At 46.5% G+C, this 18,898-nt stretch overlaps 2 protein-coding genes across 52 annotated transcripts in view; both read right to left on the minus strand.

Moving 5' to 3' along the window:
- LOC126212861 (zinc finger protein 83-like) overlaps positions 1–18,898 on the minus strand; it is a 1,762,073-nt gene that overhangs the window by 1,107,628 nt on the left and 635,547 nt on the right. The window lies entirely within an intron of this gene.
- Positions 1–18,898, minus strand: part of LOC126212871 (zinc finger protein 664-like) — a 576,054-nt gene that overhangs the window by 298,845 nt on the left and 258,311 nt on the right. The window lies entirely within an intron of this gene.

An 18,898-nucleotide genomic window follows, 5' to 3' on the forward strand; every position in this document is an offset into this window, starting at 1 on the left:
TGTAACATTAACCAAAACGGCCTTGCTGTGCTGGTACTGCGAACGGCTGAAAGCAAGGGGAAACTACAGCCATAATTTTTCCCCGAGGACATGCAGCTCTACTGCATGATTAAATGATGATGGCGTCCTCTTGGGTAAAATATTCCGGAGGTAAAATAGTCCCCCATTCGGATCTCCGGGCGGGGACTACTCAAGAGGACGTCGTTATCAGGAGAAAGAAAACTGGCGTTCTACGGATCGGAGCGTGGAATGTCGGATCCCTTAATCGCGCAGGTAGGTTAGAAAATTTAAAAAGGGAGATGGATAGGTTAAAGTTAGATATAGTGGGAATTAGTGAAGTTCGGTGGCAGGAGGAACAAGACTTTTGGTCAGGTGATTACAGGGTTATAAATACAAAATCAAATAGGGGTAATGCAGGAGTAGGTTTAATAATGAATAAAAAAATAGGAGTGCGGGTTAACTACTACAAACAGCATAGTGAACGCATTATTGTGGCCAAGATACACACAAAGCCCATGCCTACTACAGTAGTACAAGTTTATATGCCAACTAGCTCTGCAGATGATGAAGAAATTGATGAAATGTATGACGAGATAAAAGAAATTATTCAGGTAGTGAAGGGAGACGAAAATTTAATAGTCATGGGTGACTGGAATTCGTCAGTAGGAAAAGGGAGAGAAGGAAACATAGTAGGTGAATATGGATTGGGGGGAAGGAATGAAAGAGGAAGCCGCCTTGTAGAATTTTGCACAGAGCATAACTTAATCATAGCTAACACTTGGTTCAAGAATCATGAAAGGAGGCTGTATACATGGAAGAAGCCTGGAGATACTGACAGGTTTCAGATAGATTATATAATGGTAAGACAGAGATTTAGGAACCAGGTTTTAAATTGTAAGACATTTCCTGGGGCAGATGTGGATTCTGACCACAATCTGTTGGTTATGAACTGCAGATTGAAAATGAAGAAACTGCAAAAAGGTGGGAGTTTAAGGAGATGGGACTTGGATAAACTGAAAGAACAGAGGTTGTAGAGAGTTTCAGGGAGAGCATAAGGGAACAATTGACAGGAATGGGGGAAAGAAATACAGTAGAAGAAGAATGGGTAGCTCTGAGGGATGAAGTGGTGAAGGCAGCAGACGATCAAGTAGGTAAAAAGACGAGGGCTAATAGAAATCCTTGGGTAACAGAAGAAATATTGAATTTAATTGATGAAAGGAGAAAATATAAAAATGCAGTAAATGAAGCAGGCAAAAAGGAATACAAACGTCTCAAAAATGAAATCGACAGGAAATGCAAAATGGCTAAGCAGGGATGGCTAGAGGACAAATGTAAGGATGTAGAGGCTTGTCTCACTAGGGGTAAGATAGATACTGCCTACAGGAAAATTAAAGAGACCTTTGGAGAGAAGAGAACCACTTGTATGAATATCAAGAGCTCAGATGGCAATCCAGTTCTAAGCAAAGAAGGGAAAGCAGAAAGGTGGAAGGAGTATATAGAGGGTTTATACAAGGGCGATGTACTGGAGGACAATATTATGGAAATGGAAGAGGATGTAGATGAAGACGAAATGGGAGATAAGATACTGCGTGAAGAGTTTGACAGAGCACTGAAAGACCTGAGTCAAAACAAGGCCCCGGGAGTAGACAACATTCCATTAGAACTACTGATGGCCTCGGGAGAGCCAGTCATGACAAAACTCTACCATCTGGTGAGCACGATGTATGAGACAGGCGAAATACCCTCAGAATTCAAGAAGAATATAATAATTCCAATCCCAAAGAAAGCAGGTGTTGACAGATGTGAAAATTACCGAACTATCAGTTTAATAAGTCACAGCTGCAAAATACTAACACGAATTCTTTACAGACGAATGGAAAAACTGGTAGAAGCCGACCTCGGGGAAGATCAGTTTGGATTCCGTAGAAATGTTGGAATACGTGAGGCAATACTGACCTTACGACTTATCTTGGAAGAAAGATTAAGAAAAGGCAAACCTACATTTCTAGCATTTGTAGACTTAGAGAAAGCTTTTGACAATGTTGACTGGAATACTCTCTTTCAAATTCTGAAGGTGGCAGGGGTAAAATACAGGGAGCGAAAGGCTATTTACAATTTGTACAGAAACCAGATGGCAGTTATAAGAGTCGAGGGGCATGAAAGGGACGCAGTGGTTGGGAAAGGAGTGAGACAGGGTTGTAGCCTCTCCCCGATGTTATTCAATCTGTATATTGAGCAAGCAGTAAAGGAAACAAAAGAAAAATTCGGGGTAGGTATTAAAATTCATGGAGAAGAAGTAAAAACTTTGAGGTTCGCCGATGACATTGTAATTCTGTCAGAGACAGCAAAGGACTTGGAAGAGCAGTTGAACGGAATGGACAGTGTCTTGAAAGAAGGATATAAGATGAACATCAACAAAAGCAAAACGAGGATAATGGAATGTAGTCAAATTAAGTTGGGTGATGCTGAGGGAATTAGATTAGGAAATGAGACACTTAAAGTAGTAAAGGAGTTTTGCTATTTAGGGATTAAAATAACTGATGATGGTCGAAGTAGAGAGGATATAAAATGTAGACTGGCAATGGCAAGGAAAGCGTTTCTCAAGAAGAGAAATTTGTTAACATCGAATATAGATTTAGGTGTCAGGAAGTCGTTTCTGAAAGTATTTGTATGGAGTGTAGCCATGTATGGAAGTGAGACATGGACGATAACTAGTTTGGACAAGAAGAGAATAGAAGCTTTCGAAATGTGGTGCTACAGAAGAATGCTGAAGATAAGGTGGGTAGATCACGTAACTAATGAGGAGGTATTGAATAGGATTGGGGAGAAGAGAAGTTTGTGGCACAACTTGACTAGAAGAAGGGATCGGTTGGTAGGACATGTTCTGAGGCATCGAGGGATCACAAATTTAGCATTGGAGGGCAGCGTGGAGGGTAAAAATCGTAGAGGGAGACCAAGAGATCAATACACTAAGCAGATTCAGAAGGATGTAGGTTGCAGTAGGTACTGGGAGATGAAGAAGCTTGCACAGGATAGAGTAGCATGGAGAGCAGCATCAAACCAGTCTCAGGACTGAAGACCACAACAACAACAATGGATGATACACAAACCCGCTCAGTAACAAAATGTCCTGGATACAGGCATGACAATTTTTACAATGAAGTCACAAAAATGTAGAGAAATTACATTTTCAAAGTTCAGGGGCTGAGATTCGGGGGATATTCATCCGTACCCTGTTTCTCCTAGGCTCAGCTTACACAGACTGACCAGATAAACGAAGACTTTCTTGGTTAGGTAGTCAATTTACCCCGTTATATTCCAAGGGCTAATTTTGTGTGAGTTCTTGCATTTGTGTTTTCGTTGCTTCTCCTGAATTGTTCTAGGTGAAAGAACTGAAAGAAGGAACACAAAATTCACAGTGACAGAAAAGTTTGTTTCAGTTTCCCCATTAAATTTCAGCCTTAAAACTGGATGATATTGCCACATTTTAAAGAAAACGAACAAGAACTACGTTTTAGCATTAATTTTAAGTGAGGATGTAATGGATTTTGGTCCAAAAAATATATTTTTCAAAAATATTATTTCCTTGACCTACACAGTCTATGTTGTGTGTGAATTTTATGATGATAGTAGCTTCAGAAATGCCTTTAAATTGTTAAACTGCTCTGCACTTGTGGCCACTCCCACCTTTTCTAACATTTGGGAAACTGCTTGCTTCAGCGGATTTGTCAGTTTGAAGGCTATTTTCTTTTGATAACTTTGGCTGACATCTATACCTTTGCCTGAAAACATTGTTGCATGTGGTTTATTTACATTTTGACAATACCAACACACATTATGGGTGGAAGGTTGAATTTGCAAACCTTCACATGGAAGTCAAGATTTATGCATAATGGGTAGTGGAAAAACTGTGTTTAGGAAATGGAGGTTTCATGGAAATCTGTTTACCAACAAAAAAAGAGGACGTAGTTCGAAATTAAACTTCCGCATCAAAACTTGGAATAGGAGAATTGTACAGGTGTGTGAATAATGATATGGATACCACTGGATTCAGACTTACTGATTTAGATCTTGTCTGCCAGGTTAGTGCTTGTCTGTCAGGCTGTAAAAATACAGAATGCACAATTGTTGTTGAAGAAAGAAGAGTGGGAATAGCTTGTGATTTTAAATTAATTTGTAATTTATGTGGCTATGAATTTTCATTTACCTCCTCCAAAAAAATCGACACTGGTACATATGATAGCAATTTTAGGTTAACATATGCTATGAGATGCTTTGGACAAGGCAGAGGAGGAGGTAATTAATTGTGTGGTTCCTTGAACATGCCTCCAACTTTTGCAAGGTTTGAAAAAATAAATAAAGAAATGTCTGAAGGTGTCTGCGATACTGCCAAAGTTTCTATGAAGAAAGCAGTTGAGGAATTGGTGGAAATAAACAAAACTGACCCATGTGTGTCTGCAGATGGGACCTGGATGAAAAGGGGTCACACATCCCTATATGGAGTTGCATCTGTTATAGGTATTGACTCAGGTAAAGTTTTAGATGTAGAAATTATGTCTAAATACTGCCACCAGTGTGCAACAAGGAAAATGTCCAACAATGAAGACAGAAACTTTGGAAAGAAAGGCATGCAGTAGCATGCTCTAATAATTATAGTGGCTCAAGTGGGGGCATGGAGGCTGCTGCAGTTGTTAGGATGTTTTCCAGATCTGAGGACCAGTATGGTGTCAGAGATACTAAATACCTTTATGATGGGGACTCTTTGTTCAAAGCTGTGACAGACAAAAATCTGTACAATACAACAATAGAAAAGTTGAAATGTGTTTGCCAAATCAAAAAGAGGTTTGGTGGTAGGCTTCGTCACTTGCTGAAAGAGAAGAAAGGTGAAGTACATGAAGCTGGAAAACCACTAGGAGGAAAAAGCAGGTTTACTCTGAAAGAAATTGGTTCTCTTCATTTATTTTATGGGAGAGCTATCAGGAAAAACCCACACAATTTAGAGGTAATGAGGCATGTTGTGTGGGCAATTTGTTTCCACAAACTATCCACTGACAAAACACCAATGCACAATCTGTGTCCGATAGGCAATTGGTGTACATTCAACAACAGAAATGGGATGTATTCACATAAACACTAATTACCAGAACTTTTTTTTAGTGCACTCAACTACTAAGGTCATTAGTGCCCAGAACTTTTTTTTTAGTGCACTCAACTACTAAGGTCATTAGTGCCCAGAACTTTTTTTTTAGTGCACTGAACTACTAAGGTCATTAGTGCCCAGTCACAAATGCTAGTGCACTAATAGCGTAGATAAACGCAAGGGGGCAACAACAGGATGTACTTACAAAGACACAGATAAACAAAATAAAAGAGTTAGATTTTCTTGGACAAGTCCGTCAATGTCATAAAACTAAGAATACGAGCAACTGCTCGAGTGTCATCAGCTAAAAGTTCCTGTAAGGTAGACAGCAGACACAGGACAACACGAGAGTGAATAAAATGGGGACAGGACAATAAAATATGGTGCATCATCAATGGATGATCACAGGGGCACTGCGGGCCGGGGTCACCGGACAACAGGTAGCGGTGGCTAAATCGTCAGTGTCCAATCCGCAACCTGGCCAAAATGACCTCCTCTCGCCGGGAAGGGTGTGAGGAGGTCGTCCAAGCCATCAGGATCGGTTTGATGGCCCTAACCCCACCAACATCAGTCGATGAGACACAAAGCACACCAACGTTGCCAGGAATCCACAAAAAAAGGACACAAGTGCCAGCATCAGCTAGTGACTGAAGGGACCGTTTAATTCATTGCAAGTGAGGGTGGTCTGAATATGGGTCATGGAGATTCTGAATGGCGCTCAAAGAAACAGAGCAGATGCATAGGGAGAATGACGATGGCGGCGGATATACTGAACAGCCTGATAGAGAGCAAAAAGCTCAGCTGTAAAGCTTGAACACTGGTCAAGGAGCCGGTATTGAAAAGTATAATCCCCGACGACGAAGGCACATCCGACACCAGCAGTAGTCTTGGAGCCATCTGTGTAAATAAAGATGTTATTAGCGAGACTCAAACGAAGTTTGACAAACCTTGAGCAGTATATCGAATCCAGGGTCCTCTCCTTCAAGGTGAACACGAGCCTGAGCCTGGAGCCAAGGTGGCGTCAGGCTCTCACCCACTCGAAAAGTCGTAGGTAGGGTAAAATCAAGTTGCTGAATCACGCGACGAAAGCGAACTCCAGGAGGTAACAGGGCAGAGACGTACAGACAGTATTGGCAGTCGAAAGAGTCGTCAAAGAAGAAGAAATATGACAGGTGGTGGGGCATTGACATCAGTCGGCAGGCGTACCGACAAAGCAACATATCGCGCCAGTAGTTGAGCGGTAATTCGTCAGCGTCGGCGCACAGACTCTCAACAGGGCTGGTGTAGAATGCTCCAGTCGCCAGACGTAACCCCCGATGGTGGATAGAGTTTGGACGGCGTAAGATGGACGGCCGGGCAGAGGAGTAGACAAAGCTTCCATAATCCAGCTTTAATCGGGCAATGGACAGATATAAGCAAAGCAGGACCATTCGATCTGCTCCCCATGGCGTCCCACTGAGAACACGGAGGACATTTAGGGAACGGGTACAACGAGCAGCCTAGTAAGAAACTTGTGGAGAGCAGCAAAGTTTCCTGTCAAATGTAAGACCTAAAAATTTTGTTGTCTCCACGAATGGGAGAGCAACAGGACCGAAATGTAAGGTTGGGGGAAGAAACTTTTTGTAACGCCAGAAGTTCATACAGACCGTTTTCTCACCAGAAAAACGGAAACTGTTAGTGACACTCCAGGAATATAGACGGTCTAGACAATGCTGAAGACAGCGCTCCAGGAGACATGTTCTCTGAGCACTGCAGTAAATCGTAAAGTCGTCCACGAAAAGGGAGCCTGAAACGTCAGCTGGAAGGCAATCCATTATTGGATTGATAGCTATGGCAAAAAGGGCCACGCTCAAAACGGAGGCCTGGGGCACCCCATTCTCCTGGTGTCGTAAGCCTTCTCCAAATCGAAGAACACAGCCACCGTCTGGCGCTTACACAAAAAGTTGCTCATAATGAAGGTCGACAAGGTACTAGGTGGTCAACAGCAGAGCAGCGGCTATGAAAGCCACATTGGACATTGGTAAGAAGGCGTCGAGATTCAAGGAGCCAAACCAGTCGAGAATTTAGCATGTTCCCCGTCACGTTGCAGATGCAGCTGCTAAGGGAGATGGGGCGATAACTTGAAGGAAGGTGTTTGTCCTTTCCTGGTTTGGGTATGGGAACAACAATTGCTTCACGCCAGTGTGGGGACATGACCTGACCAGATGTGATTATAAGCATGAAGAAGAAAGTCTTTACCTGCAGGTGAAAGGTTCTTCAGCATCTGAATATGGATACCATCGGGCCCCGGAACAGAGGATCAGGACCGGGTGAGTGCACTTTCGAGTTCCCACACGGTGAAGGTAGCATTGTAACGTTCACGATTCAAAGACTGGAAAGAAGTTGGCCGTGCCTCCTATGCTTGTTTTCAGGGGAGGAAGGCAGGGTGGTATTTTTTTTTTTTTGTTGTTTTAGGGTGCACAACGTCAACGGTCATTAGCGCCCAGACTACTTTAGGAATACACCGCGAGTCACAAGTTCAAAACAGCAACGAAACGGAAAACACGATGAAAGACAGACTGACAGGCATAGGATTAAAAATGAAAACAGCATAATCAAATGTCCTTTGAGGGGGTCGTCAAATTGATAAAATGAAGAACGCGAGCAGCTGCTCGTGGGTCATCCGCTACAATGGCTTCTACAGTACATGGCAGGCCAACATCAAGACGCACGGTGTTAAAATCCGGACAGGATGTTAAAATGTGGAGGAACGTCAGCAATTGCCCACATGGGCAGAACGGCGCCGGCGCAGCCGTCAGCAGATGGCGATGGCTGAACCGGCAGTGGTCAATTCGCAACCGGGCCAAAACTACCTCCTCCCGCCGAGAAGGGTGTGAGGAGGACGTCCAAGCCACGGGAAGAGCTTTCAAGGCCCGAAGCTTGTTGTCATTAAGTGCAGCCCAATCGGCATGCCACAGCGATACAATGCGCCGACAAATTACCCTGCTACAATCTGACGAAGGGACACAACAAGAAGCTGTCCGAGGCTGGAGGACCGCAGCCTTGGCCACGGCATCTGCAGCTACATTCCCAGGGATACCGACATGGCCAGGAACCCACATAAAGCTAACCAGAGAACCGACGTCCACCAGCTGCTGAAGAGAGCGTTGGATCCAGTGCACGAAAGTATGAACCGGGTACGGATCACCGAGGCTCTGGATAGCGCTCAGGGAATCGGAGCAGATGACATATGCAGAATGTCGGTGGCGGCAGATGTAAAGGACAGCCTGGTAGAGGGCAAAGAGCTCAGCTGTGAAGACCGAACAATGGCCATGGAGCCGATATTGGAAACTTTGTGCCCCGACAATAAAAGAACACCCGACCCCGTCATTGGTCTTAGAGCCATCTGTATAAATGAAGGTCATATTAATGAACTTCGAACGAAGTTCGACAAAACGGGAGTGGTAGACTGAACCGGGGGTAACCTCCTTCGGGAGCGAGCAGAGGTCAAGGTGGACGCGAACCTGAGCCTGGAGCCAAGGTGGCGTGTGGCTCTCGCTCACTCTAAAGGTGGCAGGGAGTGAAAAATTAAGGTGGTGAAGGAGACGACGAAAGCGAACTCCAGGGGGTAGCAGGGCGGAGACATACAACCCATATTGACTGTCGAGAGAGTCATCAAAAAAGGAACGATAAGACGGGTGGTCGGGCATTGCCAGTAGCCGACAGGCATACCGACAAAGCAGTATATCGCGCCGGTAGGTGAGTGGCAACTCACCAGCGTCAGCATGAAGACTCTCGACGGGACTAGTATAAAATGCTCCGATCGCAAGTCGTAAACCCCGATGTTGTATGGAGTTGAGGTGGCGTAAGATGGATGGCCGTGCAGAGGAGTATACGAAGCTCCCATAATCCAGCTTGGAGCGGACGATCGACCGATATAGGCGAAGTAGGACGGTTCGATCCGCTCCCCACGACATACCACTGAGAACACGGAGGACATTGAGAGAACGGGTACAACGGGCAGCCAAATATGACACATGTGGAGACCAACTAAGTTTCCTGTCAAATGTAAGACCTAAAAATTTTGTTGTCTCCACGAATGGGAGAGCAACGGGACCGAGTCGTAAGGACGGTGGGAGAAACTCTTTGTAGCGCCAGAAGTTAATACAGACCGTCTTCTCGGCAGAAAAACGGAAGCCATTGGCGACACTCCACGAGTAAAGACGGTCAAGAGAACGCTGAAGACAGCACTCCAGGAAACACGTACGCTGCGCACTGCAATAGATGGTAAAATCGTCCACGAAAAGGGAGCATGATACATCAGCTGGGAGGCAATCCATTATTGGATTGATCGCTATGGCGAAGAGAGCGACGCTCAAAACTGAGCCCTGTGGCACCCCATTCTCCTGGCGAAAGGTGTCTGACAGGACAGAACCCACACGTACCCCGAACTGTCGATCCATTAAAAAGGAACGAATAAAAAGAGGGAGGCGACCGCGAAGGCCCCATGTATGCATGGTGCGGAGAATGCCCGCCCTCCAACAGGTGTCGTAAGCCTTCTCCAAATCAAAGAACACAGCCGCGGTCGGGCGCTTCCGCAAGAAGTTATTCATAATGAAGGTCGACAAGGTAACCAGATGGTCAACAGCAGAGCGGCGCCTACGAAATCCACATTGTACATTGGTAAGGAGGCCTCGAGACTCGAGCAGCCAAACCAATCGAGAGTTAACCATTCGCTCCATCACTTTACAGACACAGCTGGTAAGCGAGATGGGTCGATAACTGGAAGGCAAGTGCCTGTCCTTCCCCGGCTTAGGAATCGGGACAACAATAGACTCGCGCCAGCAAGCGGGAACATGTCCCTCAATCCAGATGCGATTGTAAGTACGAAGAAGAAAACCTTTACCCGCAGGAGAAAGGTTCTTCAGCATCTGAATATGAATAGAATCAGGCTCTGGAGCGGAGGACCGTGATCGGCCAAGTGCGTTTTCGAGTTCCCGCATGGTGAATGGGGCATTATAACTTTCACGATTCGAGGAGCGGAAGTTAGGTGGCCTAGCCTCCTCTGCCTGTTTGCGGGGGAGGAAGGCAGGGTGGTAATGAGCGGAGCTCGAAACCTCTGCGAAAAAGCGGCCGAAGGCATTGGAGACAGCCTCAGGGGCCACAAGGACGTCATTCGCGACCGTCAAGCCAGAAACTGGTGAGTGGACCTTAGTGCCAGATAGCCGGCGCAGGCTACCCCAGACAACAGAAGAAGGAGTAAAACTGTTGAAGGTGCTTGTGAAAGCAGCCCAGCTGGCTTTCTTGCTTTCTTTAATAATACGACGGCACTGTGCACGTAATCTTTTATAATTGATACAATTCGCCACTGTAGGGTGGCGTTTAAAGGTGCGTAAAGCACGTCGACGAGCACGTAAAGCGTCTCTACATGCTGCGGTCCACCAGGGGACCGGTACGCGACGTGGAGAAGAAGTAGGGTGAGGGATGGAATATTCAGCAGCAGTGAGAATGACTTCCGTGAGGTGTGCGACCTGACTATCGCAACTTGTGAATGTTTGATCCTGAAAGGTCGCTCTGGAAGAGAAGAGCCCCCAGTCTGCTTTGGAGATGTTCCAACTAGATGAGCACGGAGAGGGGGTATGCTGCAGGAGATGGATAACACACGGGAAGTGGTCGCTCGAATATGTATCAGAAAGTGCATACCACTCGAACCGGCGTGCAAGTTGGGGAGTACATATAGAGAGATCTAAATGGGAATAGGTGTGAGATGTGTCCGAAAGAAAAGTAGGGGCGCCAGTATTGAGGCAGACAAGATTGAGCTGGTTGAAAAGGTCTGCTAACAGGGAGCCCCTCGGGCAGGATGCTGGAGAGCCCCAAAGGGGATGGTGGGCATTGAAGTCTCCAGTTAACAAAAATGGTGCAGGTAGCTGAGCAATAAGTTGCATCATGTCTGCCCTGGTAACGGCAGACGACGATGGAGTGTAAACGGTACAAATGGAAAATGTAAAAGTGGGGAGAGTAATGCGGATGGCAACTGCCTGCAGGCCGGTGTGCAACGTGATGGGATCGTAGTAAATATCATCCCGGACCAGCAACATAACCCCTCCATGAGCTGGGATACCTACCACAGGGGGTAGGTCAAAACGCACAGAGGTGTAGTGTGCCAAGGCAATTTGATCGCATGGGCGTAGCTTCGTTTCCTGGAGGGCTACGACGAGTGGACGGTGCAAGCGGAGCAGCAACTTCAAGTCCTCTCGGTTGGAGCGAATGCTGCGAATATTCCAGTGAATAAGTGCCATCGTAAGAAAAAAAAGGGGAAGATGAAAGAAGGGGTCACCTCGAAGGCCGCTGAGGGCCTGGCTTCGAGCGAGCACTGCCGCCGCTATCAGTAGGCGGACAGTCATCGTCCATTGGGTCTATAGGTTCATCGGCCATCTTGGGAAGATGGCCGGGAGGGGGAGCTTCCTCCGCCGGTGAACGGCCAGATGTTCGGCTACCAGCGGTGCGGCCAGGCGAAATGGATGACGGCCTGGGGCGGCAACCGCTGGGTGGCGCAGGAGAAGAAATGCGCCGTGGCGGAGAAGGAGAACTGTGCTTCCTATGAGCCTTCTTGGAAGGTCGTTTGGTGGAAGTACCGGTCAAAGGCTGGGAGGTCGAGGTACGTAGGAAGTCTGCACAGGACGGTTCCTTCTTGAAGGCCCATGCATCTGACTTCTGGGTCTTCGTCTTAGCAGAAGCTGATGAAGGGGCTGGTGTCTGTGGGGTGATGGGAGGAAGAGGAGACGTCGACCGCGCGATCTTAGCACTGTCCGAACGGACGACCGTGGTGCTGAAGGTCAGATCGCATGTCTGGGTGGCCACCTCCCCGGTAGTCCGAGGAGAGGCGAGGACAGTACTGTATTTCCCCGCTGGGAGCAGCGTGGGCTTCCTACTAGCCAATAGCTTGCGAGCAGCCGAGGTGGACACTTTCTCTTTGACCTGAATTTCTTGGATACAACGTTCTTCCTTATAGACAGGACAGTCACGGGAGGACGCGGCATGGTCACCCTGACAGTTCACACAACGAGGAGACGGAGGTGGACAGTCACCCTCATGGGCATCCCTGCCACAAGTGACACATTTAGCCGCATTGGAACAAGACTGGCGAGTGTGATTGAAACGCTGACACTGGTAGCAGCGCGTAGGTGTCGGGACATAGGGGCGAACAGAAATAACCTCGTAGCCCGCTTTGATGCGCGATGGCAGCTGAACACTATCGAAGGTCAAGAAAAGTGTCCGGGTCGGTACAAGGTCATTGTTGACCTTTTTCATGACCCTATGGACAGCCATCACGCCCTGCTCAGCGAGGAAAGATTGAATCTCCTCGTCAGTCAAGCCGTCGAGGGATCTAGTATAGACCACACCACGAGACGAATTCAAAGTTCGGTGAGCCTCCACCCGGACAGGGAATGTGTACAGGAGTGTGGCCCGAAGCAGTTTTCGTGCCTGAAAGGCGCTCTCAGTTTCGAGTAATAAGGTACCGTTACGCAACCTGGTACAAGATTTGACAGATCCGGCTATGGCATCGACGCCCTTCTGGATAACGAAAGGGTTGACAGAGGAAAAATCCTTTCCGTCCTCAGATCGAGAAACGACGAGGAACTGTGGGGCAGGCGGTAGTACTTTTGTCACTGGTAGCTGGTCAAGTTTCCGTTTTTGGGCAGAAGTCGAGAGAGATGGAGTGAAATCCATTGCGGAGGAATCCCCCATGATTGCCAGCGTCTCCGATGGCACGCTCCTTCCTTGTGGGGACCCTCTCAGAGGGCACTCCAGGCCTTAGGTGAATGTTTACACCTCAGGTCACACCTCCCGAGAAACAGACGGAGGGACCAATCGGCATGGTCAGAAGGTATCAGCTCAGGCAATCACCCCTCCCCGGGCCTGGCCTTTACCAGGGGGTACGCGCGTGCCTTACATGTCTACCCAGGGCGGGGAATTACGCGTTACCCCGTCACCGGCTACGCGTGCGAACGCGTGGGTCGGCCTTCAGGCGCGCACAGGGAGGAAGGAAGAAGAGGAAAAAGGAGAGAGAGAGGGAGAGAGAGAAAGAGAGAGGACAGACTGTCTCAAACGCCGAGGCGGAGACCAGAGAAGGCAAGGAGAAGAAGGCAATGAGAAGGCAAGGAGAAGAAGGCAAGGAGAAGAAGGCAATGAGAAGGCAAGGAGAAGAAGGCAAGGAGAAGAAGGCAATGAGAAGGCAGTGAGAAGAAGGCAATGAGAAGGCAAGGAGATTATGCAGGGGAAAGAGTAAGGAAGACAGTGAGGTGGAGAAGAGCAAAGAAAGGAACCAACAAAAGGAAGGAAGAAACGAGAAGTGAAAAAGCAAAATGACCGCAAATAGAGGTCGTGGAACCGTCCGTCTCCGGACGCAGGCGCTAACTACCCCCTTGAGGGGGAGGGACTCCTTTTAGTCGCCTTTTACGACAGGCAGGAATACCTCGGGCCTATTCTAATCCCCAAACCCGCAGGGGGGGGGGGGGGGGGCAGGGTGGTAATGGGCAGAGATCAAAACCTCCGTGAAAAAGTGGGACTGGGACTCGCCGTGGAGAAGAGGAAGTACAAGGGATTGGATATTAAGCAGCAGTGAGAATAACGTCTGTGAGGTATGCGACCTGACTATCGCAGCTGGAGAAGTTTTGATCACTGAAGGTCGCCAGGGAGGTGAAAAGCCCTTAGTCGGCTTTAGAGATGTTCCAACTAGTGGAACGTGGAGAATGGGGTGTGATGCAAGAGATGGATTACACAGGGGAAATGGTCGCTGGATTATGTGTCAGACAGAGCATACCACTTGAACCGACGTGCAAGTTGGATAGTGTATCATGAGAGGTCCAAGTGAGAATAGGTATGTGTTGCGTCCGAAAGGAAGGTAGGTGCACCGGGGTATTTAAGCAGACTAGATTGATGTGGTTGAAAAGGTCTGCCAAGAGGGAGCCTCTTGGGCAGGATGCTGGAGAGCCCCAAAGGGGATGATGGGCATTACAGTCTCCAATCAACAAAAATGGTGTAGTAAGCTGAGCAATCAATTGTATCATGTCTGCCATAGTAAAGGCAGACAATGATGGAGTGTAAACAGTACAAATGGAAAATGTGAAAGTAGAGAATAACTCGGACGGCAACTGCCTGCAGATCTGTGTGCAATGTGATTGGATCATAGTAGACATCATCCCGAACCAGCAACATGACCCCTCCATGAGCCGGAATACCTGCCACAGGGGGTAGGTCAAAACACATAGAGGTATAGTGTGCCAGGTCAATACGGTCGCATGGGCGTAACTTCATTTCTTGGAGACCTACAAGCGGGCAGTGCATTCGAAGGAGCAATTTTAGCTCCTCTCGGTTGGACCAAATGGCGCGAACATTCGATTGAAGAAGTGCCATTATGAAAACAAAAAGAAAAAGCAGAAACAAGAAAGGGTCAACTCGATGGCCACTGAGGGAGCACTGGTGCTGCAGTTGATAGGTGGTGAGTCATGGTCCATCAACTCAACAGTTGTGTCTGCCATCTTCCTGAGCTGGTCAGGAGGGGCAGCTTCCTCCGCCGGTGAAAGGCCAGATGATCGGCTCGAAGCGGTGCGGCCTGGCGAAACTAAAGATAGCTGGGGATGGCAACCGCTGGGTGGCGCAGGAGAAGTCTTGTTTCTATGAGCCTTCTTTGAGGAATTACATTTTGTCGAAGTAACAGTTGATGGCTATGAAGTTTGAGTATGCAAGATATCTTCGCGTGTCGGTTCTTTTTTCGAAGGTCCAAGCATATGATTTAGAGGTCCTTTTCTTAACAGTACCAGATGATGATGTTTGAGCCTTAGGGTCGGTGGGAGTAAGAGGAGACATTGATCGGGTGATCTTAGCACTGGCCAATCTGACGACCAAATCACTAAATGTTAGATCAAATGTCTGTGTAGCTACCTCCCTGGTAGGCCAAGGAGAGGCGAAAACGGTACTGTATTTACCTGCCAGAAGCACAGTGGGCTTTCTGCTATTGAATAAATTGCGAGCAGCCAAGGTCGACACCTTCTCTTTCACTTGAATTTCCTGTATACTTTTCTCATCTTGTAGACGGGGCAGTCGCGAGAGGAGGCAGCATGGTCGCCCATACAGTTGATGCAACGAGGGGACGGAGGTGGACAGTCACCCTCATGGGCGTCCCTGCCACAGGTAATGCATTTAGCCCCACTTGAACAAGACTGCCGTGTATGATTAAACTGCTGACATTGGTAACACCTTGTAGGGGTGGGTACATACGGCTGAACAAAAATGATCTCATAACCCGCTTTAATTCGTGAAGGCAATTGCACATTGTCGAAAGTCAGGAATATAGTTCGTGTCAGTATGAGGTCCTTGTCGATCCTTTTCACAACCCGATGGATGGCCATCACTCCCTGATCAGAGAGGAAAGACAGAATCTCCTCATCAGTTAGTCCGTCGAGTGACCTGGTACACACCATGCCACATGACGCAACGAATTCAAGGTGTGGTGGGCCTCCACCTGTACAGAAAATGCGTGTAAGAGTGTGGCTCGAAGTAATTTTTGGGCCTGGAAGGTGCTCTCTGTCTCCAACAGCAAGGTACCGTTGCGCAACCGAGTACAAGATTTCACTGGTCCGGCAATCGCACCTACACCCTTCTGAATGACAAAAGGGTTGACTGTTGAAAAATCGTGACCATCAGATATTGTGACAACAAGAAACTTTGGTGCTGGTGGTAGAATTTTCGGAACAGGAGTTTCATCTAGCTTTCATTTTTGGGCAGAAGACATAGAAGACGAAGAAGAAGAGAAATCTATTGCGGATGAATCCCCCATGATTGCCAGCGTCTCCGATGGTGCGCTCCTTCCTTGTGGGGGCCCTCTCAGAGGGCACTCCCGCCTTAGGTGACTGTTCACACCTCAGGACACATCTCCCGAGAAACGGACGGAGGGACCAATCGGCATGTTCGGAAGGTAACAGCTCAGGCAATCACCACTCCCTGGGCCTGGCCTTTATCAGGGGGTATATACGTGCCTTACTTGTCTACCCAGGGTGGGGAATTACGCGTTACCCTGTCACCGGCTATGTGTGCGAACGCCTGGGTCGGCCTTCAGACACGCACAGGGAGGAAAGCAAAGAGGAAAGAGAGAAAGGGATAGGGGGACAGAAGAAAGAATCTCAAACGCAAAAGCGGAGAACAAGACACGGAAAAGAAGACAAGGAGAATAGGGCAAAGAGAATGAGGCAGAGATAGAAGTAAGGGTATGAAAGCACGGAGAAGAGTGAACGTAGGGAACGACCAATTGAGGAAGAAAGTGTGAAGATGGAGAAAAACAAAGGAAACTGAATCCTGGAGTTTCCAAATGTCCGTCTCCAGACGAAGGCTCGATACGTTACTCCCAAGAAGAGGGAGTGTGAAGGGGAAGTATGGGGGGGGGGAGGATTGGGGATGAGGAGGGATGGGGAAGGGGGGTAGGGCAGCCCAGGAAGGAAGGAGAACTGCACTAGCTGAGGGCCCCGTGCACGCCACGCGCGTATCCACAAAAAGAGTTGTGGACCACAGAACCTGTTATGAATGCATTGAAGCCCACATTCAGGTTTCTTGCAAACCCTGATTTATTGAGGAAGTGTCTTCACAGAGAGACACAAAATGCAAATGAAAGCCTCAATAATTTAATTTGGATTACATGCTCAAAAAGGACATTGTGTGGACTTGAAGTACTTAAAATAAGTGTCTATGATGCAGTTTTATGTTACAATAACAGAAATAATGGCAGATTTGAAGTGCTGAAGAGAGTTGGTATAGATCCTGGTGTGTTTACAACAAAAGTATTTTACACCATCGACAATAGCAGGGTGAGGAAAGCTAATAAATCAGTGTCTTACCCGCAAATACAGGCCGGGCAGATTCGAGAAGGAGGGAAGAGAAACATGGCGGATTTTAAAATCATTTTCTCTGTTTTACATCTCTTACATTATTAGAAGCCTGTTCTGAAGAAGTACATGTGCTAATCCTATGAAATTTTCAGGAACTGTTCCAACGTGTTGCTGTCTCTCTAGAACTAAAAACTACGAGATCCTGCAATTACATTCTGATTTTTAGATGATTATATGTAGAAAAAAAAGTTAATTTTGGATATGCAAAATTAAAAACTCTGTTAATGATACAATTTGTACCATAAATTAATAACTGTAGTTCAGTGGTTTTATAACCTTCTCAGGACCCTACAATAAAATTTTCAGATTAATTGCATGATTAGAATGAGTTATGGCTTTTTATAAAAAGACAATAAAAAATTAATAATCACAATTTCTGGAAAAATATTAATCCTGCATATTTTATTATATTTTTCCATTAAAACACAACTCAGCTGCTTTACACATGTAAAATTTTGGATTTGTAAATTAATAAATATGGTTTTAATGATTTATTAAATAAAAGTTTACATTTCCCATTACATCCCACCTTAAGCAATGTAATTCACCAGAAGTTGACAGTGACATTAAAGTACAATACATAATACTTGTTATCAACAATGAACAGCACATCACATGATTAAGTTTTTGTGTGAGTATTAACACACAAATAATTAATATGACTGCAGCAGATGTAGATTGGGAATGTAAATGTGTGTTGTCTAAAAGGCAATGAAAATTTTGACTCTCCTATTGTGTAATAACAGCCCAGCCACAATATCATTCTTTGGGATGGGCATAAACAGAAAAGATGTGATGGAGATACCTTTTGGCTTCCGCCTTGTACACTTCAGTAGCGGTTAGCCACCTGCTTAGGGCTACCTCACAACATACTTTTTGAGGAAATTTGTGTACTGGGCAAGAAGTACACACCAAATACCACATGAGGCCGCCACCAACATACAGGCACAAACCCTTGCCTGACATCTGTCAGTTCCATGTGAGCAGCCTCCAGACGGTGCTCCCTAACACACACTTCTTCCTGCTTCTGTGCCACCTCCTTCAGCACATCGTGTATGTCCACTCATAGTGTAGACAGCCAATAGGAAATAATGTCAACTGCAGACTACACAGCTTTTGCCTCCACTGGGCAGACAGGGATCTTCCCACTGACGGACTCAAAATACAATGGAATGCAGATGCGGACAAACAAACAGTTCCGCACCAGCAGCCAGACAGTAGTTTCAGTGCTGGCAATTCTCACACAATACTCTGAAGATTACCTTCTGACACTACAGATGCTGTTCACAGAGAACCATAAACAATTACAGAGTCTTTGCAAAGATTTCTATCAGTAACAATATCAGACTGTCAAGAGACTGCAAAATTAGTTAGATACCACTGCATCATGTTCAAGACATCATCCGCCATACATCAAAGTTTAGCAAAGTTAAGTACCATTTTGTAAAATACTTTTAATAAATGTTATTTGTTACTTCTTACTGGTTTAACACCTTTGTAATAGCACATCCTGTCACAGTAAGAGTTTATGTAGCATAGCATGTGTGGTGTCACAAGGCTTAGGCCTGTCTCACCCCTCATTAAATCGACCAAGACTTATACGAATAATTGTAAGAACAGTTACTATTATTATGTTCTTTAAATTTGTTTTTGGGTTTTCAGAAACACTGTGGGAAGAAAATTTATTTATGTTGCAGATAACGTGGAAGACGTTGCCCAACGATCACCACGAAAGCTCGACGTAGCTGCAAGTGAGCAAGGAATAAAACGAATGCTGCAAACTACTGTGTGCCATGGAAGAGCCTGGGCCACGAGGGCATCAAGCTTCCTAGGTCGT

Source organism: Schistocerca nitens, chromosome 11 (assembly GCF_023898315.1).
Source record: "Schistocerca nitens isolate TAMUIC-IGC-003100 chromosome 11, iqSchNite1.1, whole genome shotgun sequence".
NCBI lineage: Eukaryota > Metazoa > Arthropoda > Insecta > Orthoptera > Acrididae > Schistocerca > Schistocerca nitens.